The sequence below is a fragment of the Sorex fumeus genome, unplaced genomic scaffold (assembly GCF_029834395.1).
Source record: "Sorex fumeus unplaced genomic scaffold, SorFum_2.1 ptg000086l, whole genome shotgun sequence".
Lineage (NCBI taxonomy): Eukaryota > Metazoa > Chordata > Mammalia > Eulipotyphla > Soricidae > Sorex > Sorex fumeus.
This window is the reverse complement of record NW_026606143.1, coordinates 38,376,490-38,404,455: the sequence shown is the minus strand read 5'-3', so window position 1 is coordinate 38,404,455 and position 27,966 is coordinate 38,376,490. Positions and strand designations below refer to the sequence as shown.

At 43.7% G+C, this 27,966-nt stretch overlaps 1 protein-coding gene across 1 annotated transcript in view; it reads right to left on the bottom strand.

The window, feature by feature from the left end:
* GPM6B (glycoprotein M6B) overlaps positions 1-27,966 on the bottom strand; it is a 159,416-nt gene that overhangs the window by 45,206 nt on the left and 86,244 nt on the right. The window lies entirely within an intron of this gene.

Sequence of the window (27,966 nt, the reverse complement as noted above, 5' to 3'; positions counted from 1 at the left end):
TAATGCATTCTTTTAGAGACTCCCCAAAGCAGCCTACATTTAATACCTCTGGCTCAGTGAAACCAAAAAGATTTTAAAAACCAGTTTAGCCTGTTTCAACATTTTTTCACTTTACATCTCATTTTTCACTTTGACCCTCATCCTAGAAGCCCACACCCACAAGCAATCCCCGCCTCCCCGTCAGGACCCCAGGCAATCCGACTGCCTCCTGTGTCCACAGCACTGAATGTGCAGCCTGAAATGCACAGAGATCACTTTGTGATGTCATTAATTCCCTGGGAAAACCCAATGACACGTCTAGGCAGAGGTTCTTAAACATATTGCGAAGACACTTAGGGGCCATTCAGAAATGTGAACATAGTTGCTTCGTGGTAGACTTGTCCTTGCTCAGCAGTCCAACCGAAAGTTCACAGCAAAACAAAAATTCAGTTCGGCACAAAGAGGAGACAATGGTGATGTGTCTGCATGATGTCTTCTTCTACGAGAGGAGACATCACACAGGTGGCTATGTGGTGAGGGTTTCCAAAGCGTTGAGAAAAATCATGCAATTATCGACAAGGCAGAATCATCTTTTTGCCTATTAAGTTTATTTTAAAATGTTGATAGAAGCAAATGTTGATATGGAAGATATTCTAACATTGTGTACCTATGTGGTGCTGAGGATGGAACCCAGAACACTACTGCCTAGCCAGACTCTCTCTCTTTCTCTCTCTGGTTTCTGGGGTACATCTAGAGGTACACAGAGCTTACTACTGGCTCTGTGCCCAGGGATAACTCCTGGTGTGGTTTGGGGGACTATATGCGGTGCTGAGGATCAAACCCCGGGTCAGCCAAGTGCAAGGTAAGTGGCCAACCTGATGTACTCATTCTCTAACTCTGAAACGGTCTTCATTTTAGAACCATTCTAGTTTTGTATTTGAACTCAAAACCATGGGATAAAACAGTCACAAACTCTCCAGTTGAACTAATTCTCCTTGAACTAATTGCATCCTAAAAACTACTTGCCAATGGGCAATTCATTACTTTGTCTTATTTATAACTCCATTGTTTTCTTTTCTTTAGGCTGATCTTGTATAAGTCTAGAAGTACCCACCTTATAAAAAGCCTTAAAACCTCATTTGTATTCCTCTAAAACCACTGAAATCAAAGGAAAATTTGTTAACAGCTAGCAAGAAAAGAGCAAACTTAAAATGCTTCTGATACATGAATACATTTGGGGCCTGAAAAACTCAATGTGTCAAATGAGTAAGATAGACAAGGTCTCTCAGCTGAGAATAAATTCCATGAGGCCCATACCTATAGGACAGTCTGGTTGAAATTGAGAATATTTCTGGCACACCCAAAACAGCAAAACAAATGGACACATTAATTGAGCCCTATAAAATTGCAACACTAAGCTAAGAATAGCAGTTATATAGTTCAGCTTAAATAGTTGTAAATCTGTAGAATTCCAGGCAGTTTGGAACAGAAGAGACAGTACAGGGATTAAAACGCTTACTGTGGCTGTATGTGGTTAGATTCCCAACACCACAGATGCCCCCTATACACTGCCAGAATTGATCCCTGAGCACAGAGCCAGGAGCAAACCCTGAGCACTGTCAGGTGTTGCCCAATCCTCCTCTATCCCTAAAATTTCAGCCAGTTCAGCACACATGCACAGAATAACCTTCCAAGAGATGACATCTACATGGAATGTAGCCATCTCCCCGAACCACCTGCTCACAGGCACGGAGAACCCTCAACAACCAAGTGGGTGGAGGGGGAGAGAGTTGGTGGAAAGCTTTGCAGACTTGAGTTGGCTCCATCGATACATAGAAACCTATGTGGGTAGGAAAGGCAAAGCGGGAAAGAGCGCCAAGAAAAATTAAAATTCAGGCAAAAGGGGAAAAAAAGATTATTGTTGAAAGCTGGGGAAAGGTTTCTTCTAACAGAGCGTGGGGCGTGAGCAGTGGGAGGGAAATGAGAGGAGGTAGAGAACTAGATAGGTCGGACACCTTGCTAATCTCGGGGTGGGGGGGAAGGCTCTGGGGGACTCGAAAGGCTCAGAAGCCGATCAGCTCTGTGCTTGACAAAGGTCATCCTCCTGGCATGTGAAAGCCAGAGTGGGGCAGGGTGGGGCTAGGCTGCCTGACTAATTTGGAGTCTTCTGAAATGGTGCCAGTAAGAGGCACTGGGGGTGTGAACTGCAGGAGGAGGAAATGAAGATCCCTCGGATGCTCATGGGGCCTTGAGGAGGAGAAGGATAAGGACCTGAAGGGGAGTCTGGAGTTTCCAGTTTGGATGAGTGAGGAGGCGATGGGCTGCAAAACTAAATGGAGAAACACAGAAGAAGGAGACTTTGAGGAGGGCCTGGAGCTCTTCTGTGCAGACTGTCTCAGGAGTACAGGAAGTCCCACTATGCTCCAATACCCTCTCAGAAATTCACCTGTCTAGAACAGTGACCTGCTTGCCTCTACCAATACCAGCCAGAGGACTGAATGGATTTGATTTTCATGATCACTTTAGCCATGACCATTGCTGATCTATTTACTCACTGGCTCTCTTCCTCTAGGATATAAGCTTGGAGGAGCAGAAATTTCAGTTTTGTTCTCTTCTATATCACCACCAGTTCCTAGAACCATCCATGGCACACAACTGCCCCCCCAAGATGAATGTCTCCCCCAAGATGAATGTTTTGATCTTTTTCTTCCAATTAAAAAAAATTTATTAGTGAAACACCATGAGGTACAGTTGTAGACTTACAAATTTTTGTGCTTGGGTTTCAATTATCACGGTATCACGGCCCTTCCGTTGTTCATCGATTTGCTCGAGCGGGCCCAGTAACGTCTCCGTCATGAGACTTGTTGTTACTGTGTTTGGCATATCGAATACATCATGGGTAGCTTGCCAGGCTCTGCTGTGCGGGTGAGATACTCTCGGTAGCTTGCCGGGCTCTCCAAGAGGGGCGGAGGAATCGAACTCAGGTCGGCCATGTTGGCCGCTTGTAAGGCAAACGCCCTACCACTGTGCTATCGCTCCCCATCCCTCCACCAGTGCCCATTTTCCACCACCGCGGGTCCCAGTATCCCTCCCACTCCCCATCCCCCCATCTCACCCTGCCTCTGTGGCAGGGCATTCCCTTTTTTCTCTCTCTCCTTTTGAGTTCTGTGGTTTGCATTGAGTGACAATCATGTTCGATCTATAGTCTACTTTCAGCATGCATCTCCCATCCTGGGAGGATTCTCCCAACACTCTTTATTTGGTGCTCCCTTCTCTCTCTGAGCTCCCGAAAAGGGAACTAGCATGTGTGACTGGCCTCCAAGACATGGAGCAAACCTCCTGGTACTAATCTCGGCCACTCTCCCCCAAGATGAATTTTAAATTAACAGTGAACAGATGACCAGGGACAGACAGAGACTACAAACACACACACAGCACTAAGAAACGGAACAGAGACTTTTACAAAACATAACACAAACACTGGGAACTGCATAAGAGCGTTGCTTGACTTATTCTTAGTCATTAAGTACATAGTCCCCATGGCCAAAGAACAATCATAGTATAAAAAGGGCTTCAAGCTTAAGCTTGATATTGATTCATTTTCCAACTGGTCAAGGTGATTTTTTTTTCTTTTATGATCTATTACATCAATGATCTACCCACATCTATTTTGTCACAAATCAACTTGGCCACCAATTCCACTGTGGGTATCTGTGTGTGGTATGTGTGTGTAGGGGTAACCATACCACTGAGCAGTTCAATACCAGCTGGGGGGCCTGACATTTAACTCAATTCTAACACTACCTAGCTGGTGACAGTGTCTGATCCCCCAGGTTAAGAGCTCAGTTCCACAAGCCTGTTCCCTCCACCATTTCAGCTGCCAAATGCAAATTCAGGCTAAGCTTTTGCTTCTTAACCAATTGAATGTAGACCCCAGACGTTCCAATGACCTCACCTTAGGTTCCATTAATTTGCTAGCGTGTCTCACAGAGCTCTTAGAAACATTTTATTTTCCATGTTAAGAGGTTATTAAAAAGGATATCAGGGCCTGGAGCAATAGCACAGCGGGTACGGTGTTTGCCTTGCACGCCATCAACCCGGGTTTGATTCCCAACATCTCATATGGTCCCCTGAGCACCGCCAGGGGTGATTCCTGAGCACAGAGCCAGGAATAACCCCTGTGCACTGCCGGGTATGACCCAAAAAGCAAAAAAAATATAAAAAAGGATCATCAGCCAGATGGAAGACCGGCACAGAGTAAGGTGTGGGGGAACACTTCCCTGCCAGTTCCAAGCATCTCCTCCATCTGAACATGTTCACTAATCAGGAACCCTGTCCTTTGGGGGTTCTATGGAGGTTTCATGACACAGGCAGGGTGAATTAATGATTGACTATCAGCAGCTAGACTCAAACTCTAGCCCCTCTCCATTTACTTGAGGACCCTACTTAGGACCAGCAGTACTAATTCTTGACCACATGGTTGGCTCCCCTGACTACAACCCTCAGGTTTAGCATGACCTCAATAACACAAAAAAGCACTTTATTTCATCACATGAAATTCCAAGGGTGCTAGAAATCCTGCACTAAAAAACTGGACGGAGACCAAATATACTTACTATAAATCACAATATTATGGTCTTCTTGCATAGTGCATTATCCCTGTCTCTTATATGCCTGTGATCCAACAAATTGATGGGAATATTAAACACACCAAAACTGGAAACCACAAATGACTTCCTGGTTGGTGTTCTGGTTCATTCCATCATGTATTCAATGCAGATCAATCAGACACATGTACTGTCTATGAGATATTGAAGTCGCCATCAGAGGACTAGGACTGCTCGCTCAGTTAGGAATTCACTGCCTTGCACAAGCTCTATCTATGCATCCTTGGAGTTATCACATAGTCACAAAACTATCAAGAAAAGATTTTCAAATATTTGCTTCTCCCAACTTTCTAGCATGATACCACAGGTTTCTTCTGGCCTCAAAATGATTCCTCGGTGAGGTTTTATGCATCACCAAGAAGAAATGTTTCCATATTTATTCAAACTAATTTTCCAAATCTTTGAATTCATGTGGTAACTTTTCTGACACTTCCTGCTTAAAACCCCAAAGGTCAGAAGGATTGTGAGGCCCCACTTCGTACTGAAAATCAAGATCAAGCAACCTTTTGCCCTTCTGCTCCACGGGAGGTTTCTGTCCTCCCTGAGCTCGCCTTAGGACACCTGTGTTACCGTTTGACAGGTGTACCGCTCCAGTCAAACTCCCCACCTGGCACTTGGCACCAGAAACAAGAGCCCCTCGGGGAGAGCCCCCCCCTCACCGGGTCAGTGAAAAAACGATCATTCACGGCAGAGTCTGGCAAACTCCCCATGGTGTACCCAATATGACAAATACCAGTAACAATGATGGGTCTCAGTTTTCTAACCCTGAAAGAGCCTTGAATATGGCACTTTTTAAAATCTCAGGGCTAGGATGAAGGAGGGAGACGTTACTGGTGCCTGCTCGAGGCAATTGATGAACAACAGGATGATCGAGATCTTGATCATCTTGATCGTGATTGAATTCATGAACAATTCCCCTCAAGGTTTTCCTATCTTCTCCACTAAGTGCCCAAAGACAAAGCCTTTACACAGTGCTCACTGAGCTCCAGAGAACGAAGTTCACTGTCTCCGCCCCATTCACCTCCATTTCCATTCTTGCATGGCCTGTTTTTTTTCTGGATCCTTTCTTTCCCTTTGGTGATGGATGCTCCCCCATTACTTCTGACCCAGCCAGTTCTTCCAGACCTGTCTCTCCTCTCCCAAGGAAGGAGTTCAGGCTGTATTTGTAGAAGACATCACCTTTGATAATAAGACATGAGACTCAGAGTTGGTGGCCTTCCCAAGAACCAGCCCTTCCATACTCTGCAGTCTAGAAGTCATTAATACCTCCTGTGAAGCTCATGGCCCTTCCTTTTGGCCTCTCAACACTCAGAGCAACTACACTAGAGCCAAAGTCCTGTGTAAAAACCCCTTGCCTACTTCAATGGATGCTTTTTTGTTGCTGTTGATTGTTTTCTTTTATTTTGGGGGGCTATACCCAGAGGTATTCAGGGCCTACTCCTGGCTCTGCACCCAGGGATCATTCGATCCCTCAGGGGTTGCGGTGCAGTAATGGAGTACTGGAGAGCAAACCCAGGTTGGCTGAGTGTAAGACAAGCGCCCTCCTTGCTGTACTACTATTGCTCTGGCTCTGAATACCTTGTAAATCAACCATATTTGAAAAGAAAGTTCTATAAAATTATTATTTTCATATTCTTCTCCATGAAAAATCAAAGATATATTCTATTTATAGATGCCTGGTTTTTGCTTGTTTGTTGGGTCACACCTGGCTCTGGGTTCAGAGGTCACTCCTGGTTGGGTTGAACTCAGTGAAACATATGCAGTGCCAGGGATTCAAACCAGGGTTAGCCTAATGCAAGGCAACACCTTGACCTCTGTAGTATCTCTCAGGACCCTAGCTACAAATATCTGAGACTTTGAAGAAAACAAAATGATAAATTCAGCAAAAATGCTTCCGTCTTGGAATGGGGGGGATAGTACAGGTGTTAAGCTGTTTGCCTTGCATACAGCTAACCTCAGTTTGATTCTTGGAGCTGGATAGGGTCTCCTGAGTAATGTCATGGGTCACTCCTGAGGTCACAGAGACAGGAATAGCTCCTGAGTGCTGCCAGGTCTAACTGTAAAACCCACCCCCCAAAAGAATTCTTGAATCTTATATCTTAATCAGAAAAAAAATCTCTGCATAAGAGATTCCCAAACTTATTTGACCCACAACACCTTTTCATAAAAGAAATCATTCAGTGTTCCCCTCAGATATACCTTCTTTAAGCAAACATATAGGAAGTATCCCATATTACCCAAGACTATCAACCCTCCCGGGTCATTCCAGCACCCCACCCACTTTGCAAAAGACTGTTCTAGATAAAGGAGAATCATTCAAAACAGGAAGGCTTCTGTGCAGTCTTCAAATTGGTACACAAAGTTAAAAAGTACAGAAACTAGAAATATTGTATAGAGCTGGAAATTTGGAAGATGATTGCTTTGAATTGGGTTGTTTTAGGACCTTCTCAAAGCTTTCTCATTTTGGCAAAGCTTTTGTCCCCCATTACTAGAATTAGGTGTCTAATTTTTCAGCCAAGGTAGATATTTTAGTGCTCTTGATTCCTGGCTCTTAGTCCCTTTCCTGGTATATTTCCTCGGCATCTCCGCTATATTCATTCTACTTTCCTTTAAAGGAAATGATGCTGCATAGCACTAAAAGCTGAAATGACAAATCCAACTGGATGATGTATATGAAAAGACTTGTAAGTGGTAAAGCTTCTGAGTACAAGCCATCATCATTAGTTTTTCTCTTTCTTTTTGCGGAGACAGATTCCAGGCAGTCCAGTCACGGATTGGCCCCAGTGTATAATCACACGTATGCACATGCACACATGAAGTCATCATGAGGAGCTGAACCTCATTTTCAAAATGTGAAGAGAGTGAAGAGTGGCACGCATAGAGTGACACATCATATGGTACCAACAGGTGTGACAAGGACAGTCTCAAGCTACGGGGCTGTGGGCTGCACACTGGCAGGCTGGAGTATGCATCTGCAAGTCCGCTAAACTCCCAGGGGTCTGTCCCAAGTTGGGGTCAGCAAAGCTGCTCCTCTGCCATCCCCGAAACTGGGGTTTCTCCAGCTCAGCACTAGGAACCTCTGGAGGTTGGGACATTCTCTTTGCTTGGAGGTGGGAGGGTTGTCTTATCCATTATGGGCTCTTTCACAATGTCCTTAGTCTTGACTCACTAGAACCCCAGCCCAGTTGACAAGCACAAAGGTCTGCACACATTGCCACATGCTTCCTGGGACACAAGGACCCCCATGGTCCCAGAGTGTCTGTATTTCTCCTGAGGAGGGCCCCAATCAGAGGGGTGAGAACTCTACTTTCCAAATAAGGGGTCTCTGCATGCACCTGAAACCAAGGCCCCCCATTCTATATTTTATTTTCGTTTGGGGGCCACACTCAACTGTGCTCAGGGCTAACTTCTGGCTCTGTGCTCAGGGATCACTCCTGGGAGGGCTTGGGAGACCATATGGGGTGCCAGTGACCGAGCCATGGTTAGCCACATGCAAGGCAAGTACCTTAACTCCTAGATTATCTCTCTGGTTCCTCCATCCTACCTTTTTTCTGGGGAACACTATTTCCTCCGCGGTGTTGAGGAGTCACAAAGAACCCTGAGTTTGCCTTACCCACCCCCACCCACGGGGAGGGGAGGGGAAATGCTGTGCATATGGACAGATGCTGTGTGTGGGCTGAGTCTGAAAATGAACCCAGAGTTGGTGGGGAAGAGGGAGGTGCCAAAAGAGCTGGTATGTAAGTGAAAATCTGCAGGTGCCACCCAACGCAGGGGGTCTCGGGTGGCAGAACTAGTCTGACCCAGAATTAGAAGGGAAGAGAAATGATTACATTCACACGGCAGTTCTGAGAAGGCACCATCAGCCCCACTTTAGGAAGCCCACGAGGGAAGGTGTGAGATCCTGGCCTTCCGAAGGAGGCTCCCTGATACCAGCTAGCTCGGGAAATTCCATGAGGCTCAAAGATTGGAACCAGAGCCAGGGAAATCACGGATACTCTCCATGAGTCTCATCATACTGGATCCTACAGGATAGAACCCAACTTAACCTACAGAAAAAATACTTAACTGAAAAAACAAACTAAAAAACCTCCAAGACCAGGTAATATTTTTTAGAAACCTAGTTTTGCTTAATGACAAGTTTTGACTTCTGCCTGTGAGCACCAGGCAGGCAGATGGGGTGCTTTCTGGGTAAATCTCGCATCTGATGCATGTCACTGTAAGTGGAACTTCTCTCTGCAAGGACTCTTGATGGGCCATGGGCCCTGCTAAGCCACATGAACGAGGGCAGGCCTTCCGAATCCTTCTCTCAACTGCTTATTCACATATAAGGATTCCAGTTGGGGCTTTTGAGAAGTTCCTACTGACTTCTCCTCAAACTGGCAACTTTCTTTACCCAAAGAGTTGGTAGTTCAGCTCAAAATCTGACTGAAACTGGGGCATTCTGCAGGGTTTTTTTCCTGGCATCACCTGAGAACCCCCAATGCACTGAGTTGCATTCTCCCAAGGAACTCTTCCCTTCCCACAGGGTGCATATCAAAGTCTGCCTCCTTCAGGAAGGCTCCTGGGTTAACCCTACCCATGTCCCTCCTCCCCTTGTTTTGAGTTCTCAGTGCAAGTCCCCACGCCCCAACTCCACCACTTGCAGATCTCTAACTGGAACGGTATTTACCAGCCTCAGCCCACCCCACATAAAACTGAGATGGGTTTGCATCAACCCTCACCACTACATCCCTCAAAGGACAAGAGTCAGAATCTTTGAGCGAATTTGCCAGACACCAGTAACTGTAGCACTGTAGCACTGTCCTCCCGTTGGTTATCAATTTGCTCGAGCGGACACCAGTAACATCTCACAACAAATTGTGAGACTTGTTGTTACTGTTTTTGGCATATTGAATATGTCACAGGTAGCTTGCCAGGATTTGCTGTGCAGGCGAGATACTCTCAGTAGCTTGCCAGGCTCTCTGAGAGGGGTGGAGGAATTGAACCCGGGGCGGTCAAGTTGGCCACATGCAAGGCAAACACCCTACCACTGTGCTATTACTCTAGCCCAGACACCAGTAAACTCAAGATTAAATCACAAGAATCTGGGCTGTGAAAATGTTCCCAACAGGAGCTGGAAAATTAGAGGGAAGCCTGTCAAAGGAAGGTTGAAGATGACACCCCTTAACATTCTGGGAATGAGGTATCACCAAGTCCTGTATTCCTGGCAGGCCCCTGCCCTCCATTCAGGGGTCTAGTCACCCCAATCTGAAATGGAATCCATTTGTAGATTCACATTACCTTTTCTTTTTAGTGACATAAGAAAATTTGATTTTGGTTTTGTTTTCTTGGGAGGGGGGGGGTCACACCTGATGATGCACAGGGGTTACTCCCGGCTCTGCACTCAGGAATTACCCCTGGTGGTGCTCAGGGGACCATATGGGATGTTGGGAATCGAACTCAGGTCGGCCACGTGCAAGGCAAAGGCCCTACCCACTGTGCTCCAGCCCCAAACAATTTTATTTTGCAGGTAGAAAGCCCTGCACCCTCATTTCCAGTACCATCCCTATTGACCTAAGCCATCTTCTAAGTGTACAGTTCAAATGACTAGCCAAGTAACGCCTAGCATCCCACATAGCAGACTGATCCCCACCAGGGGTCATGTTACTTTACAAAAGATATTTGTCTTAAAATACATGTATGTTTTATTATCAGTAAATTTTAGGTTTCTATACCTATGCTTGTATACATGGGCTCTCCTAAAATCTTCTCAGGTAAAAATGAGTCACTAGTGGAAAAAATTGAAAAAGCCTTGGCTGTAACTGAACCCCTGGTGCAGCCCACTGCCCTCCTGGAATTCTCTGAACAATATGCCACAAACTCACTTTGGAAGTATTGGATATCATGATTTTTTTCTCAACTTTGATACACCTAAGTCCTTTAGCTTTTTAGAATGATTGTACTAAACTTCTCATCTCCATATTGCCATCTTCCCAAAGATGATGGGAGCCAGGAAGACCATTATAATATTATAGAAGAAAATTTCCACCCTGGTACCCACTTGTCAATACAGCTTGGAAAAAAATAGATTAAATGTACTGCTATTAAACACACAAATATTGAATTTCATGTTCCAGTGTCTTTCTTCTTTCCGGACAGGAATACTGTGGAAAGACAGTTTAAACTAAAGATTGACTAAGATATTTTCATGGATTGGGGATTATAATTGTTAATACAATCAAAACTATACATCTATATCCTTTTCAATTTCTGGTTCTATTTTATTTAATTTTTAAATAGAATCACTGTGTTATAGGACATCATAAAGCTATTCGCGATTAGGTTTCAGTTATACAATGTTCCAACACCCATTCCTTTACAGGTGTATTTCCCTACAATATCCCCAGTTTCCTTCCCACCAGTCTCCTAACCCCACCACCTGCTGGCACTTTTCTTCTCTCTCTCTCTCTCTCTCTCTCTCTCTCTCTCTCTCTCTCTCTCTCTCCCTCCCCCCCTTTTGTACATTATGGTTTGCAATACAGGTACTAAAGGTGTTTGTTCAGGGCATTAAGTATTTTTATCAGGAAGGGACAGCTGGAGTAGCTTTTTTAATTGGGTGGTGGCTTTGCGATGTGGACATGATTGCTAGGGCTTTCAGAAGTACAGGGAGGTGGGGGAGATAGCCCATCCTGACCCTGAGAAAGCCTGGCGATTTCAGCCACAAAACTAGCATACGCAAATTTTCAGCAGATTAATATCTGAGTGAGGTCCCTCCTGAGACAGTGGAGTCTGGCTGAGGGTATGGTGGTGATTTTGGATTGTGGGAGCAAGCAGCTGCCAGGGCTCTGTTTGGGCAGGCACATTAAAACTCTGCCACTCTCTGTGACCTCCCTGAAACCACCTACTCACATGAAGAATGATGAACATTCCAGACAGGCAGTCTTGTACAGACGTTCAGATTCATAGCCTGAAGTATGAAAATCACTGATTTACAGAAGCATATGATTGTCCTACATGTAGCTGGACAGAAGAGTTGAGCTTTCCCAACACAAAACCTGACAGATCATTTGAAATGTACTCTTTGACATTAGATTGCCTGCCTCTTGCTAGTTGAGAAAAAAAACAGGGCTTCACATACATAATTCAAAAGCTCTCAGATGAAAGTCTGCAGAAAACCAGTGCCTGTTTGGGTCAGCCGCTGGGGGCTCCAGGCTTGGTATAAAATACCAAGCACACAAAACACGAAAAACTTCAGTGAGTCTCCTGCTGATGAGGATCCACATGAAAATATGACAACCCTCTGCTTCTAAATATATTCACATTTGCTGAAATGTGTTGCATGATTAAACTGCTTCTTTTATAGAATGGAAATGACAAAAAGTCATTGAAGTCCTTTCTCCATGAAAGAGTCATTGGGCTTTGAAAGCTGGAAGCCATTGGACCAACTTGGGACAGGCAGACAGCTCAAAGGGCTGGCACACATGCTTTGCATATTGGGGGGCCTGGGTTCCATCCCTGCCACCACATGGATCCTGAGACCACCATGTGTGCCCCCCCAAAAAATGCAGAAGAAAAGAATAGGAAATAAATGGACAGCCCTTCAGGACTAACATCAAAGAGTCTAGTGTGTTGAAACGCCCACCAAGCGAGGAGCAAATCTTAGCAATGCAACTTAAATCTACCCAAAATAGTTTCAGTCCTCACTAAACTGTGCAAAGTATCTTTCTTTCGGGGTGGGGGGCGAAGCAAGAAGTTCAGGAAATCTTGGAGAAAAGGGAAACAGTCAAGAATGAGCTCTGCGTATACTCTCCCACCTCAGAACAGACATGAGAAACATGGCCGAACATGTCAATGACAGCAGGGCCCAGAATGTAGCTCAGTGACCTATTAATTGCCCAACATGATGAGGCCATGGGTGTTATCCCTAGTCACCCTCCCCCACAACCCAAATCTAAATAACATTATGAACAAACTACTTTCTCTTATGAATATTTTGGGTGAATTTTTTGGCAGTGGGGTGAGCTTCTAACCACTCTTTAGGGGCCCTAGGGTCCACTGTTAGTGAAACTAAGCCGGCATCACCAGGCTTGCCAGTGCTTAAGCATAGAGGCACTGTATGGAACTCCAGGGCTATGCCCAGAGGTTCTGTGGGGCAGGTGGGAATAGGGATTGAGCTCAAATCCTTTTCTCCTTGAGCTATTCCTCAGTCCATCTCCATGAACATTTTAGGAATACGTTTTATTCAAATTCTTCTGATTCTTCAACATTGTTCTTTCAGAGTCATTGGTCACTAGACTACCATCTGGAGTCACCCTTCCTCCAAACTTATCTCAGCTTCCATCTAAGCGACCTGACAACCTACACTTAACAAAAATTCCAGGGACGATGCTGAGATGTGCACCAGCCACACTTCTCATTATAGCTTCGTCTGAATTGTAAATTCCTAATTTGTGCATACATAGCATACTGCCTGGCTGAAACAAATCTTTTTTTCTCATTTTTTTTTTGGTTTTAGATCGCACTCAACAGTGCTTGGACTTGAATCTCTGGAATCTGGGATCACTCCTAGCATTTCTCAGAGGGCCAGGCAGTGCCAGAAACCAAACCTGGGGCTCCTGCATACAAAGCATGTACTCCATCCCTTTGAGACATCTTCCCAGCCTCCCAAAACAATTTTTAAAGCTAGAGTCATTAGATCAGGCAATGGCCTCTTCATCATTGACCTCACAAGTCACTGGATAAAACCCATATTTGGGGGTTGGGGGAATAAGTTAGTGTGACGTTGGCAACATGGCAGTGCATGTTAAAATATTGTGTTCTCTCTGTGCTTTCAGCCAACAACTTAAGGTCATTTAATCACACACTCGACTGGACTCACAGTGGGCTAATGTATTTTCAAAATGCTTTCTAAATGATAAAAGCCATTTCTGAGAGGAAGGCCTCTGAGGCTGTGCCATTGGGCTTAGTCTATGCCATAAGGCTGTCAATGTCACTCAGGTCAGGCCCTGAGAGAGACGCTACTTACCTTCATTTGGCCAACAAGGCATTTAAGATGAAGTCACTGGAGTCGACCTAGAATGTGTTTGCACAAACTATAATGAGAAAAATTGTGTTCAATTCTTGCATGATTTTCTGGTCTCATTTAAAATAAATGCTACACACACAGAATACTAAACCCGGAGGAAAAATTTTAAACCTTCTCACTCTTCTCTCATTTTCCAATGAGTAACAGAAAAAAGACAGGAATAAAGATTCAGGTCTCTTGACTCACAGCCAAACATGCTCTGGTTTTTGCCCAATGCATAGTTATCAAAGTAAATATTCTGTTAGGTTAGGCCTGAATGCCAAGTCTGCAATGAACATGGTAGACAGAGATAATTCTTCCTAAAATATACATTACACTTTTGCAAAGACACATTCATGTATTTTATAGAATACCTTTTCAGAGCGACATCAGACTGGGCCAAGATAGAGTACAATAGAGAAGACCACATAAATCATTGGAAATCAATGCTTGTTAACGTCAATTTATCTTTTTAATGAAATGCCACTGATAAACCATGCCATTGAATTAAGTGAGCTAATGCATGCCAGGGGCTTTGCATAAGAGCTAGGAACACTCAATAAAAAGGAGTTGTTCTCGTTTAGAGGGGAGGCAAGAGCGGAGTTGGAAATGATTTTGCATGAAGGCAATAAAGCTTCAGGATAGAACTTGTCAACCAGCCTTGGCCAAAGCATAATGGATGGATTATGGTCATCCACTCTACCACTTTCGGGGGGAAGTCCAGGATTATAGGCAGTTTCTGGTTCCCAAGCTAAAATCCCACTTAGGAAAGCATCTCAAAGTGTCAGGGAATGACAGTGGTGTACCAATCCTAAGGGTGAGAAGGATAGAAGTTCACATTTGCATACTTTTTAAGTCCAGCAAACTGTATCTTCTCACCAAAAAACATAGCCCACAAGAGTGACACATTTCACTGCTGAGAATGGTAGCTTTAATATATAACAGATAGGAAAATGATAAAGTACTCAAATAATCCAAGTTGTTGCTGCTGTTTGTATATTGCCAAAGATGAAATGCTCACAAATGTTTGCAAGAACAGAAAAATATGGAAATTATTTATTTGGGCTCAGTTTTCAATTCCCTGAGCTAAATAATGAGTGTATGGCTTTAAGTGCCTGATCTGAATGGCTAGCATATGAAGGATATATTAAACACGGCACAGTGGTGTAAAACTTGATGTATTTAGAAAAATTTAACATTTTTTTTCTAATTGGCCATTCTGATATTTAGCTTGTTTAAAATGTCAAGAAAATTGTGCACAATTTCCTGAGTAATCTTTTCTGTAGCTTTGTCAGTTTCATGGGTGAAAGTGACAGGTAATTTGTCATATTCACACCAAAGAGTTGATCAGTTGATATGTTAATTATCCAGTATTTTTACTCTTCTTAAAAATAATTTTTCCACTAATTACTGCTACCTCTAGTGGAAATATTCAGAAGAAATGAGAAATGAGGACCAGGGAAATAGCTCATCTGGCTGGGCCCATACATTGCATATGGAAGCCCCATGTTTTCCTCTTGGCCCTACATGGTCTCCTCAGCACTTCCAAGAGCACTTCCAAGAGCAAACAACAGGACCAAGAGAGGAGGAACACCTAAGCATCATGAGTGTGGCCCCAAACCCAGAATTAACCAGACAACAAATATACTAGCTGACTTCTTCTTGTTCACAATGCTTTATGGTTTAGTAATAAAAGCTAAAAGTAGCTGCTTTTATTACTAAACCATAAAGTGAACTTTTCAGTCAAAACTGAAATCATTGCTTTCTCTTTTCCCCTCTCTTCCTCATCCCAAATTCAGATATCTCATTATTTCTCAGTTTGAAAAAAAATGCATGAAAGGGGCCAGGGATGGAGTTCCATACTAGAGTGCATGCCTTGCACATGTGAGGACCTGGATTAGACTTCAGGCAGTACTGAGAACCACAGTAAATTAAAATCAAAATCTATGAAGACCCCAAGTGGTCAATTCATACGGTGATGGACATAAATCTTTTTTTTGAAATGCCTGTAATTTACTGCTAACAGCGCTTAAAAGCAGCCCCAGCCATTCTAGCGCTAAAAAGCTCATTTGGTTACATAACGCATGTTTATCAAGCACAGCCACATGCCAGGGACTGTGCCAAACTCTGGATCTTGAACAAGTGGAAATGGTTTCTCATTCCAGGCACTGAAGAGGCTTTGGGGAGCAAAGGGACACAAGTGCTCACTCCTCATTGGCCCACCTATTTGGGTGGGGAGCACTGTCAGGGCTGGTGGCACCACAGTGGACCCCATTTGAGTCTTTCCCAAATGCAGACTGGCAGTTATCCCAGGAAGACTGTTGCTTGGCATCCCTGACTGGCCAATGACTGGTTGTGGGAGGTAGAAAGCTAAACTTGGCCCAGGGAATGGCAGAGAAGGGTTGGGGCAAGTGTCAAGGCTGGCTTTATAGAAATGCCATCTCCTTGGGGACCCCAGGGATAAAAGCAGTCATTCTCTCCCTCAGAGACTTTTGGGCATTTCATGCAGCTGGTTTGAGGGTCCTAAAGCCCCTGTTAAAAATTAGGCATTTCACATTTCCCCCAACTCTAGTAGGAATGCCCATTAGCAACTCCTGTGATCCTCATCTGAGTAGCTAAGATGTAGTTCCGCCCTCCCGCAAAGGACCGGAAAGATTCCATCAGAACAGTTCCATGCTACTCTAGAGAGTATCAAACGTATGCTAATGTAGATAAAGGCCAGTTATTGACTTTGAGGATGCCCTTATTATGTAAGATGTTTTCCAAGTCTTTGCACTACGACATTGCACTCTATCAGAGCCTACCTGAGCCATCCCAAACTGTACCTCACAGAGTTTCCAACTGGGGCACCATCTCAGGGTTGGCTCTTTCCACTTGTATTCAACTTTTACATTTTATAAGAAATATATCATCTCTGCTATGTGAGAAAAATGCTCAACAAGAATATGTATTAGCTTCCAGTTCCTTAGTGATAAGAACAGAGCAGAGCTTTGGGGTGTGCCAAAGCTGACTCAGAAACACATGCAAGATGTTACTCAGAATCACTGCCTTCCCCAGGCGGATCTTATGCCACCTGTTGAGGTTAAACAAAGGAACAAACAAATGTGTGGTAAACACTACTTTGTGGTCCCGCGACTTTGCAACCAGCCAAGGCTGGCACTTAACTAAATAGAGAGCTGGTTGATTTGCTTCTTCATTATGCTATCCATAATCTGCTATGACTTTAATCAGAATAACAGAGCAATGGCAGTGGTCTACAAGCTCTGGTTTTAGTGCTCAGTGGTGTGCTCCATCGTAGCCCATGGAACCTAGACCTTCATTCAAGGAGGAGAGCAGCACCCATCTTGGGAACACAGTGCCCTTGTGCATCTAGATATATAAGCTACTTCTCTGCAGAGGTGATGCTGTAAATCAGTTCTTAGCCAATGAAGTTCCGTGGGTGGAAATAACATCTCATTTTATAGTACAAAGACTTTTCGTGTTTGAGTTTTTCAGAATGTATCATGAAGAGAAACCAAGATGCAAGGTTAATTAAAACAGCTTTGAATCAACAACATTAAAAGCAATAACACTGAATGCAATAAAGACCTCTCATATTTTCATTTCACACCAAAAGCACCAGTATCCATAAAGTAAATACTCAATGTAACTTGGAAATCAGGGCCAGAGAGATAGGGACTGGAGAAATTGTACAGTGGATAGGGTGCTTGCCTTGCATGCGGCAATCCAGATTTAATCCCTGGCATCCAATACCGTCCCCCAAGCACTGCCAGGAATAATTATTGCGTGCAGAGCCAGGAGTAATCTCCGGATTTAATGCAAATCCCCCCTCGCCAAAAACGGTCAGAGACTTAGCTCAACAGGCTCGGCTCAGTCTATGGACATCAGGAGGCCTGGGTTTGATCCTCAGCATTGCATGGACTGTTGAGCACCCCTTGAACACTGAGCCAGGAGTACTACTGGGTACTCCAAGCAAAATCCTTGAAGTCAGTGAATATCGGTTTTTTCCCCAACAAGGGGATACAGTCTACTTTCATGAACTTGGTAGAATACACTGTCAGCCTACATGATAAAACATATACAAGTTTCTTCCAAAGCACCATACGAAACGTCAATTAGGAAGCATTTCTGTGGCTTGTCATGGTTTGGTAACACATGCATCATTCTACAGTTCTTAAATTCACACATCTTAAGCAATGAACTGAGCAAAAAAAATGCGCCCACAAGGAATTCAATCAATGTACTTTCTCACAGAAAAAGCAGCCGGTCTGTGCGGGAAGAAAAACGTTTGCCCTGTGGTTGAAAGAAGACCGCGTCCAAGACTCATCTGGTACAGAAATGCAGCCTCAGTGGGCAACCTAAAACGTTGGACTTCAATGCATTAAAAAGGCACTACTCAACTAGCTATCCAAGGAAGCACCACTCAGAATACGCTGCAACCTCGCCCCAAATCAAGGCGTCCTGAATTGTATGGAGCTGTCGGACTGGCTTGGAAACCTTTTAATTTGGCCCTTGGCATAAAGAGAAGTTTCCACTGCTATTTCAAAAACACCCGTCTCTTTTCTTTGGGCTGTGACTAGTCTAAGAGGTGGGCGCTGCATTGCAAATGGGCGGTCATCATTTTGAGCCCAGGGCACTCCAGTGAAGGGGGCTGTCTAGAAAGAGACGCGGAGGGGGTCCTGAGCAAACCCGTGAGAAGCCACTCGGCTCCAGGCAGCCTGAAGACCCCGGGGTGGCAGCAGGGCACTTCACGGGTGAGTGGAGCTCCCCCACCACCCTGGCCCGATTCCCCGCTCCCTTTCACAATGACCAGCGGCCTTCTCTTCATCATCATTCATATCTCAGCGATGACAAGCCACAGAAAGACGCTGAGGGGAAATGTGCCTCAAATTAGCATATTCTCCCCTCCACACAATAGAGCCTTTTAAGCTCCTGCTATTTAAAAGCAGAGGAGAGGGAGGAGGAAGGGGGGGTGGGGAAGGGAGGCTGCTCTTAGCAACAGTGTCTGAAATTTCATGATTCGCCTCCCTCCGAGGGCTTGCATGGATTTCAATTTTCTGAAAGCCTGCCCTTGCCAATGGCCTCAAAACTTATTCGAAAATATTTATTAGACCGCTGGGTAAGAAGCGCCTGCCCTCTTGTCATTAAGTTGCCATTAAAGCCTTTGATTAAAAAATTATAATTATAAACCCCGGACTTCCTCCAGTCTCGCATTGGAGCCTGACATCTCTCCTCCTCCGGAAGAAAAAGACAAAATGCCCAAATCCAATTCCACTTATTAAGGGGGACACCCTGGAGAGTTCACCCCAGCCGTGTTTGTTTCTGTTTCCAGTCTCCAGCAGTAACGGGGACAAAGAAAGACAGAAAGGCTACACGGGATGCTTTGGTCCCCCTGAGCACCAACTGGGGTGCCGGTGCGTGTCACCTTTCCTTGGAGACTGTCCCTGTCACCTCTGTGTTTACCAAAAGGAACACTCTTAGGAACATAAAAAACCACATCAATCTCGCAAGTCTCTTAAGAGGTGATGTGTATTCCATGCCACTAAATATTCATTCTCGAAAAGATCACGTCTCAATTCGAGACAGAGAAATGAAGATTTCTCACACCCAGAATGAATTCCTTGAAAGGCTCTGAGCCTTTCCCCTAGAGACCCCAGACCATCAGAGCTGCATGAAAGGACTCCCTCCTCCCTCTGCCTCCTGGATGAGGGCTCAGGGACAGCAGCTTGCCAGGCGCAGCCCGTGAAGGCACTCAGAGCTAAGCCTGCTTCCGGAGGACAGCCCACACTCTCCTGCCTTCTCCCTTCCCCAGGAGAGAAAGGATGACAAACGCTGAAAGGGCCATCTGCTTTGCTTCCCATCCACGCTATCCTAGCCTCCGGGCCAGATCTGATGCCTCGCCATCACCCCTCTCCCAGTCTTGGACGCCCACACTGGGATCCAGTTCTCCCTTTGTGCAGGGGATCCCTCCCTTTCTCATGGCCAATCTGAACTCAGTTTCGACCTCTCTGCACACCCTCATTTACTGCCCCCCCCACCAACTCGAGATTCTGATCCATAGCACATGCCCCCGACTCCTTTTCTCAGGTAACTGATACTCCATGGGCCTGGATGTGTGCTCTGTTCAGGCCCCATCTAATTCCAGATGTTCTGGGGATCACAGCCCCATGGGAAAGCTGATTTCATATTGAATTTATTCCAGTTTGATCAATAGAGTAAATGCAATCAGTTCAAAATCCTGGCAAGCCTTTCTGTAGACGTCAGCAAGATAAGTCTATAGTCCTTGGAAAGGCAAGGGGTCTGGAAGAGTCAAAGCCATTCTGAAAAAGAACAGCTGGAGCACTTACATCATGACCTACCTCATGGCCAAACATGAAGCTTCATTCATCAAGACAGCGTGACTTTGACAGAAAAGCCACCAGCAATAGAACAGACCACCAAGATGATCCTGCACTACGTTAATTGAGTGGACAAAGAGAATTGAATAGAACAAGAGTATTCCTTCCAATAAACGGAGCTGGAATGAGTGGGTATCATCATGCAAACCTTGATGGGAGAAGAGTCCTTACACCCAAGGAAAGATGTACATACAACACACATGTTCCAGGTTCACATACAGATGACCAGAAATTCATACATGCACATGGACTATTAATACAAACAGGCTCTACACACATATGCCTTGATACATGTGCATATGCACTCACACATGCATGGATATCTTTAACTGCACACATTTCACATTTCCATAAACTTAAAATGTGCTAAGTCTGAATTTATCTGATTTCTCTCCTTATTCTTCCCAATGCTCTCCTTCCTTGTTAAAAGCACCACTATCAGCCAAACAACTTATACTTTTTTATTCTTTAATTTAAACTTTACATGAGGAGGCCCTACTTAATAAAATTAAAAAGACACAATACTGAGCACAATTTATTAACCAATCACAGCCTCTATCTTTAGGTTTATGAGCCCAACATATTCAACTAGAAAACATAAGAAGTCACATAACCATAGGGAATACCATACAAGGAAATTACACAAGTTAATAGCTCAACTACAACAATATATATCTTAATACATAATCATGCGATGATTATTTTGGTACAGTTACTAACTCTCCATCACTTGATTACTTGACTTCTCGTTAATCACTGATTTGCTCGAGCAGGCGCCAGTAACGTCTCCATTTGTCCCTGTTGTGTGCTAGTGTAGCCCAATGGCATCTGTTCGTTCTAGGAACACGAAGAGCCTCAAACCGATCGTTCATGATCTTGACGAAGAAGTCTGACCATCTGGTAGGTGGGCGGCCACACGGTCTTTTGACATCCCGTGGAATCCAGTCAGTAACGGCTCTAGTCCAGCAGTCGTCTCTAAATCTCATTACGTGACCAGCCCATCTGATTTTTGACACCTTGGCAAAATAGACGGCGTCCCTGATTCTTGATCGTCGACAGAGGTCAAAACTCTGGATTCTTTCTCTCATTTGAGTGAAACGTGATATTCCAAGCATAGCTCTTTCTATTCTTCTTTGGGAGACCTGAATAGCGTTCTCATCCTGTTTGCGTAGAGCCCAGGTCTCTGAAGCATATGTTAATACAGGAAGAACAGTGGAATCAAAGAGATGTGCCCAGAGCCGGAGGTTCTTCGTCCTCTTAGCCATTTCTTCGATGCTCTTGAAGACGTTCCAAGCCACTCTCTTCCTCCTGCGCAACTTGGGTGCCAGGTCATTTGTCATGTTGACTTCTCGACCTAGGTACATATAACTGTTGCATTCAGAGATGGTCGGTCCATTGAGAGCGAATGGAGCATCAGGAACGAGGCTGTTTCTCATAACCATTGTCTTCGTAAGATTCAGCTGTAGTCCGACCTTGGACTCCAGGCTCAACTCTCCATATATATGTATATATGCGTGCATGTATTTGTATATATATATATATATATATATATATATATATATATATACACATATATGTCAACCACAGGTCCTTCTAAATATGTTATGGCCATTTACTGTTAAAAATCAAATCTAATGGACAATCAAGATAAAATTAATCACCAGAATATTCTATATTTTCTTCACCCAGCTATGCACAGGGGTTACTCCTGGCTTTGCACTCAGGAATTACTCCTGGAGGTGCTCAGGGGACCATGTGGGATGCTGGGAATTGAACCCGGGTCAGCCATGTGCAGGGCGAACACCCTACCCGCTATGCTATCACTCCAGCCCCTCTATATTTTCAATATGAACACAAACGAGTCATATTTTTCAGGATTCAGAATTTGAGCTCCTTAATGTACTCACTAAGTCTTATGGGGGACACTAACATCGGTCTCCGGATATTCCTGCCTTTGTCTATACAATGGTCACAACACGGTGTCACATCACCGTTCTGTTTGGAAGGGCCCTTTGAACTCTACACAAACCCTCAAGGCACACTCTGTCAGAACTACAGGCGAGTACCATATGGCCCATCCACAATGACTGAAAGAGCAGATGTGTGTGTGCGTGTGTGTGTGTGTGTGTGTGTGTGTGTGTGCGTAAAAGATTCAAATCTGTCCTTGCCCCTTAATCAGTGTGTACTGCTCTCAGGCTTGGATGCTGCTGATGACAGTCTAGCTCATTACCAGTCCCAGACAAGGTTTGATTGTCCAAAATAAGATTTGCATTGAGTGGTTCTCTTAATCTATGATGGAACCTCTGTTGCTAAGCCAGCCTGGCTCTCACAAATCCTGGGAACAGAAGGGTCTATTTTCCTCCAAACTATGTCATCTCTGTCCCTCACCACACTAGCGTCCCGACCTGGCCCTTCTCTTACCAGTTTCCTTTTCATGCTTCCCTTATATCTTCCACGTCCCAAATTCTGTTCATTGTCAAGGCACAACCCAAGGCTACATCTTGTGGGACATACAATGATTCAGTTCTTGACAAGTCTCTGGTCTGCAAAGTGTCCTTGTGCTTGCTGTGTCTTAGGTTTCAAAAGATTTTGGGCTTCTGATTTGACAGGGACCATATATTCTCTGGTCCCATGCCCAGCACCTAATCTAGGTTGAAAAAAATGTGCTCACTCGCCATGATGCTTTTTCCAAATATTTTCTAGAATATTCGCAATGCTTATGTCTATGGTTTTTATTAAATAAGAACAGAATGTTTCTATCTTCTAGAAATAAACATGAAAAAGACAGTGCCACCTCTTTTACGAAATTGCTCAGAAAACAGCACTTCATTACGAGAGAGGTACAGGCTGACGGAGTTCATTATAAAGTGTAAAATTACAGATTTAATGTCCTCCATTGGTAAGGCTCAATACAGAGAAACACTAAGTGGTTTTAATTTTCCACCTACAGTTTGTGAAGCCTGGGGGTCAAAATGACCTCGACTTTAAACAGGAGACATATCCGTCAGTCAGCAGTAATTGTTTTATTGACCCGATTAAGAACAACTATTTCCAGGCTCAAAAGGATGTCTCCCCATGCCCAGCAGCCTTGAGCACAGAAAGAAGTAATTAGAGATGTATATTTCCCTAATTAAAATATGAGTCAATGGGTAGAATGTAAAATAATGCATTATTAACATTTACTCAACATATTTCTTACTTGTTATGATGTATGACTAAGACCAAACCCATATTATTTTTTAAAAATCCAACTTTCTGGAGCTATTACTCACATACCATATAATTCACCCATTTAAAGTGTACAGTTCAATTGTTGTTAGCACTTTTCTTCCTTTCCACTTGGTCAAATCCTTTGTTGTAACTGTCACCACAACCTAATTTTGAACAGTTTTTGTGGCCTCATTAGCAGCAACTGTCAAACTCCATCCCTCGCATTGTCCTCCAGCACATAATTACAGTTCTAAGAGCACATACTTTGCATATGGAAGTTCTGTGTTCAATCCCTGGCACCAAATGGACCTCCAAGCACCAGTGGTAGTAATCCTTAAGCACCACTGTGTGTGGCCCCCAAAACAAAAAGTCTGTTTAAGGCATATAAAATTTGGTCCTTTGTGACTGGTTTCTTTTATTTAATACTTTCAAGAATCATCTATGTTGCAGTACTGTCTATCACTGTCCTCCCGTTGTTCATCAATTTGCTCGAGCGGGCCCAGTAACATCTCCATTGTGAGATTTCTTGTTACTGTGTTTGGCATATTGAATATGTCACGGGGAGCTTGCCAGGCTTTGCCGTGCGGGCAAGATACTCTCGGTAGTTTGCTGGGCTCTCCAAGAGGGGTGGAGGAATTGAACCCAGCTCCGCTGGGCCGGCTGCGCACAAGGTAAACACTGTATCTCCTTGTAGATGGATGGATAATATTTTGTGATCTGCTAAGCACATTTTGTTTATTAATTTATTGACATGGGCTGTTTTCTATTGTTTGGCCACTATGAATCATGCTGCTATGAACTTTTGTGCACAAGTTTTTGTGCAGACCTCTCTCTTGGGTTCATACCTAGGAATGGAATTGACTGGTCATATGGTAACCCAATATTTGAACATTTCAAGAACTACCAGACTGCTTTCTAAAACAACTGCACCATTTTCCATTTTCCATTCTCACCAGCAGTATTCTGGTGAGTATTCTCACCAGCAGCTTCACTTCCTCTGGGTCCTTATATTTGATAAAGTCTGGGTTTTTGATCTAGCCACTTATGGATGTGAGGTGCTATCTTTGTGGTTCTGATTTGTCTAATGATGTTGAACTTGTTTTTGTTATGTTCTGGTGTCATAACTGGAGGTTCTTTTTTCCCCCCAGCTCTTTGCTGGGGGAGCCATGCAGTACTAGAGATCATACCCTGGCCTCCTGTATGCGAAGCATGTGCTCAGCTTGTTGTGCAGTCTCTCCAGTTTGATAGTCAACAGTTTTATGCGCTTATTGTTCATATACAATTATTTGTGAATGTTTTGAGTTGTCTTCTTATGACGGAGCTATAACATTTTGTGTGTGGTGCTGGGGATCAAATCTAGAGCCTCACATATATGAGGTATGCGCTCTATTACTGATCCACATATTTGACCCTAAATACTTTAAAAATACTTTTAAAAATACTTTAAAAAATATGAGAGGCCAGGGAAATAGGTCATGGGATGAGTCTGTTTGCTGCATGTGGAAGGCCTATGTTTGAGCCCTGGCACTGCATTAAACTAGGAGTGGCCCCAAGCACTGCCAAGTATAGCCCCCAAATAGAGCAAACAGAAGTTACAGTTTGAATAAATGTTCCCTGTGAATGTGTTTTTAAGTGTTTTCTTACAATTTATTGGTGTCTTTATAACTTGATGGTATATTTTACTACAAGGTTTAGGTTATGATAAGTTCTGATTTATATTTTTTCTTTAATTAGCTTTACGAAAGTTATTGTTTCTAAAGCACCAACCATTTTTGATGAAGTTACAAAGATATTAATGATTGAATTTCAGGCATATACTGTTTCAATACCAATCCCTTCACCAGTGCACACTTCCTCAACCAATGACCCTAGTTTCCCTCCCACCCCTAGCCTGCGTCTATGACAGGTACTCTTCCCTTCCTCCATTGTCTTAGTGTTCCCTTCCCCAACTCATCCCCTCACCCCTGCCTCAGAGCCAAGCTTTGTACTGAAGACCAGTTCTCCTTCCCTCTATTATCATTGGGCATTTGAAATTCTGCTACGAGGTTTCTTTGTATTTCTTTATATGAGAGAAATCATTCTGAGTCTATTCCTCTTCCTTTGGCTGATTTCACTCAACATTATACTTTACACATTCATCCACTGTCACTGTCACTGTCTTCCCGTTGTTCATTGATTGGCTCGAGCGGGCCCAGTAATGTCTCCATTGTGACAATTGTTACTGTGTATCGCATATGGAATACATCATGGGGTAGCTTGCCAGGCTTTGCCGTGCGGGCGAGATACTCTCGGTAGCTTGCTGGGCTCTCCGAGAGGGGCGGAGGAATAGAACTCGGCTCGACCAGGCACGTGCAAGGCAAACGCCTACCCGCTGTGCTATTGCTCCAGCCCACAGATCCATCCACAATGCATAAAATTGTATGATTTTATCTTTTCTTAAGGCTGTGCAGTATTCCATTGTGTATATGTACCATAGGTTCTTTATCTAGTCATCTGTTTGTAGGCCTTTGGTTTTTTTTTATTTTGAAACCAACTATTTTAATTTATTTTCCCATTTATTTAAAAACAGTGGTTTACTATTGTCCATGATGCATTTGTTACAGCATTTGATATTCCAATACAAATCCCACCACCATTGAGACCTTCCCTCAACCACTGTATCCATTTTTCCAATCACCCATCAGGCCTTCCCCCATAACAGGCCCAAAATAATCTATTTTACATTGCTTGTTGCTACTAAATGGAGAATGGAATTATCAAAAACCAAATAAAATAAATTTGTGAAAATTGCTGTATCTCACCATGGGGACATTAAGTCCTTGTCTGAGGGTTTACTAAGCTGCTGTTGCTTGCTGAGCCTTCTGTTCAATGCTTTTTTAATTGAGCTTTCTTGGATTATATATTACATTTCCATCTAATCTGTATATATTATATATTACATCTAATATATAAATGTAATATATAATAGGATAGTCATATTGTATAATTTGGAGATGTTGCATTTGTGGCTGCATGCTCCAAAGAATCCAGAATATTTAACTGGGCAGTGAGCATACATGGTGGCAGTGGTGGAATGTGAATATGGCCCCAGGGCTTCCAGAAGTATGGTGTGGGAGGTGGCCTGGAGTTTTCAGCCAAAAATCCCCAGTATAACTGAAATTTTCAGCAGTTTGACATCTCTGTGGATCTCAGTTGTGAAGCCATGGGGTCTGGTCATAGGCATGGTGGTAGCTGTTGGGGTGTGAATGCAGCTGCTGGGGCTTTGGCAGTGTGGGATCTTGGCCTGGCCCACTCACAAGGTTGCCCTGGAGGTCTCAGCCAGAAACCAGTGTATCTGAGAAATTTTTGTGACTACTTGATGTTTTTGGAGATTTCATCATGAGTCTCTGGAGTAGGGCCGATAGGCGAGCTTACATGGCGATAATGGTAGTGGAGTGTGGGTGTGGCTGCCTAGGGCTTCCAGAAGTAGAAGTGGATGTGTGAAACCAACTATTTTATAGTTTTAGCTTTTACATTTAGATGTATAGTCCATTTCGTAGTTAATTTTTGTGTTGGGTATAGGAGTCCAACTTCATTATTTTGCATGTGCCTATCCATTTGTTCCAGTACCATTTGTTGAGGAATTTATCTACATGTCTTTCATCTATATGTTTATTTTTCCATTGGGTTGCCTGGGTACCTATCTTATTCCATCATTCAGGCTGCTATAACAAATTACCATAGCCTGGGTGACATGAACAGTAAATATCTATTTCTCATTGTTCTGGAAACTTTAAGTTCAAAATCAAGGAGACAGAAGAGTTAGTGTCTGCCACATTGCCCGCATTCTCATGTACTAGAGGGCACTAGTGGTGATGATGATGATGATGAGCAGGAGGAGGAGGAAGAAGAAGAGGAGGAAGAAGAAGAGGAGGAGGATGACACTAATCCCATTCACGAGGGCTCCATCCTTAAAACCTAACCCTGATCCAAAGGCCCACGTTCTAATCTGGTCACATTGGGGGTTAGATTTCAACACAGGAAGAGGATAACAGAAATACTAACAGAAACACTAACTTTACAGAGGTAGCTTTGTTGAAAAATCACTTGATCACAAACATAAGGGTTATTTCTGAACTCTCAGTACTATTCAATTGATTTTTACATCCATCCTGTGCAACCTCTCCCCACCCACCCCATGAATGATTGAAACTTCATGTTTTGGGCAAATTTTAGGTCCCCAAATTTCATTTTGATAAAACTCTATTTTAACATAAATATTGTTATATTAAAATTGATTGAAAAAAATCCAGTTTCATATTTGCCACTCATTAAATACTAAGAACTTTTAGTGTCTTAATCTTTGAATAGTTCAAAGGTATTTTAATTTCCCAAACATTTGAGGACAGAGAAGTAGTCTGTCCACTTGCCTTGCATGTGGCCAACCTGGACTCAGTCCCCAACACTCTAGATAGCCCCTTGTGCCCTGTGAGGAGTGATCCCTGAGCACAGAGCTAGGAATAAGCCTTGAAAACCACAGGATGTGCCCCCCCTCAAAAAACCCCAAACAAACTGTGTACACATACTGTGAAAATCAGTCATTTAGCAATCTAGCCAATCTAGTACTTTTAAAATTATGGGAACAAATAGCATCAACTTCATTATTCAAATTGGAGCCAATAAGTTTATT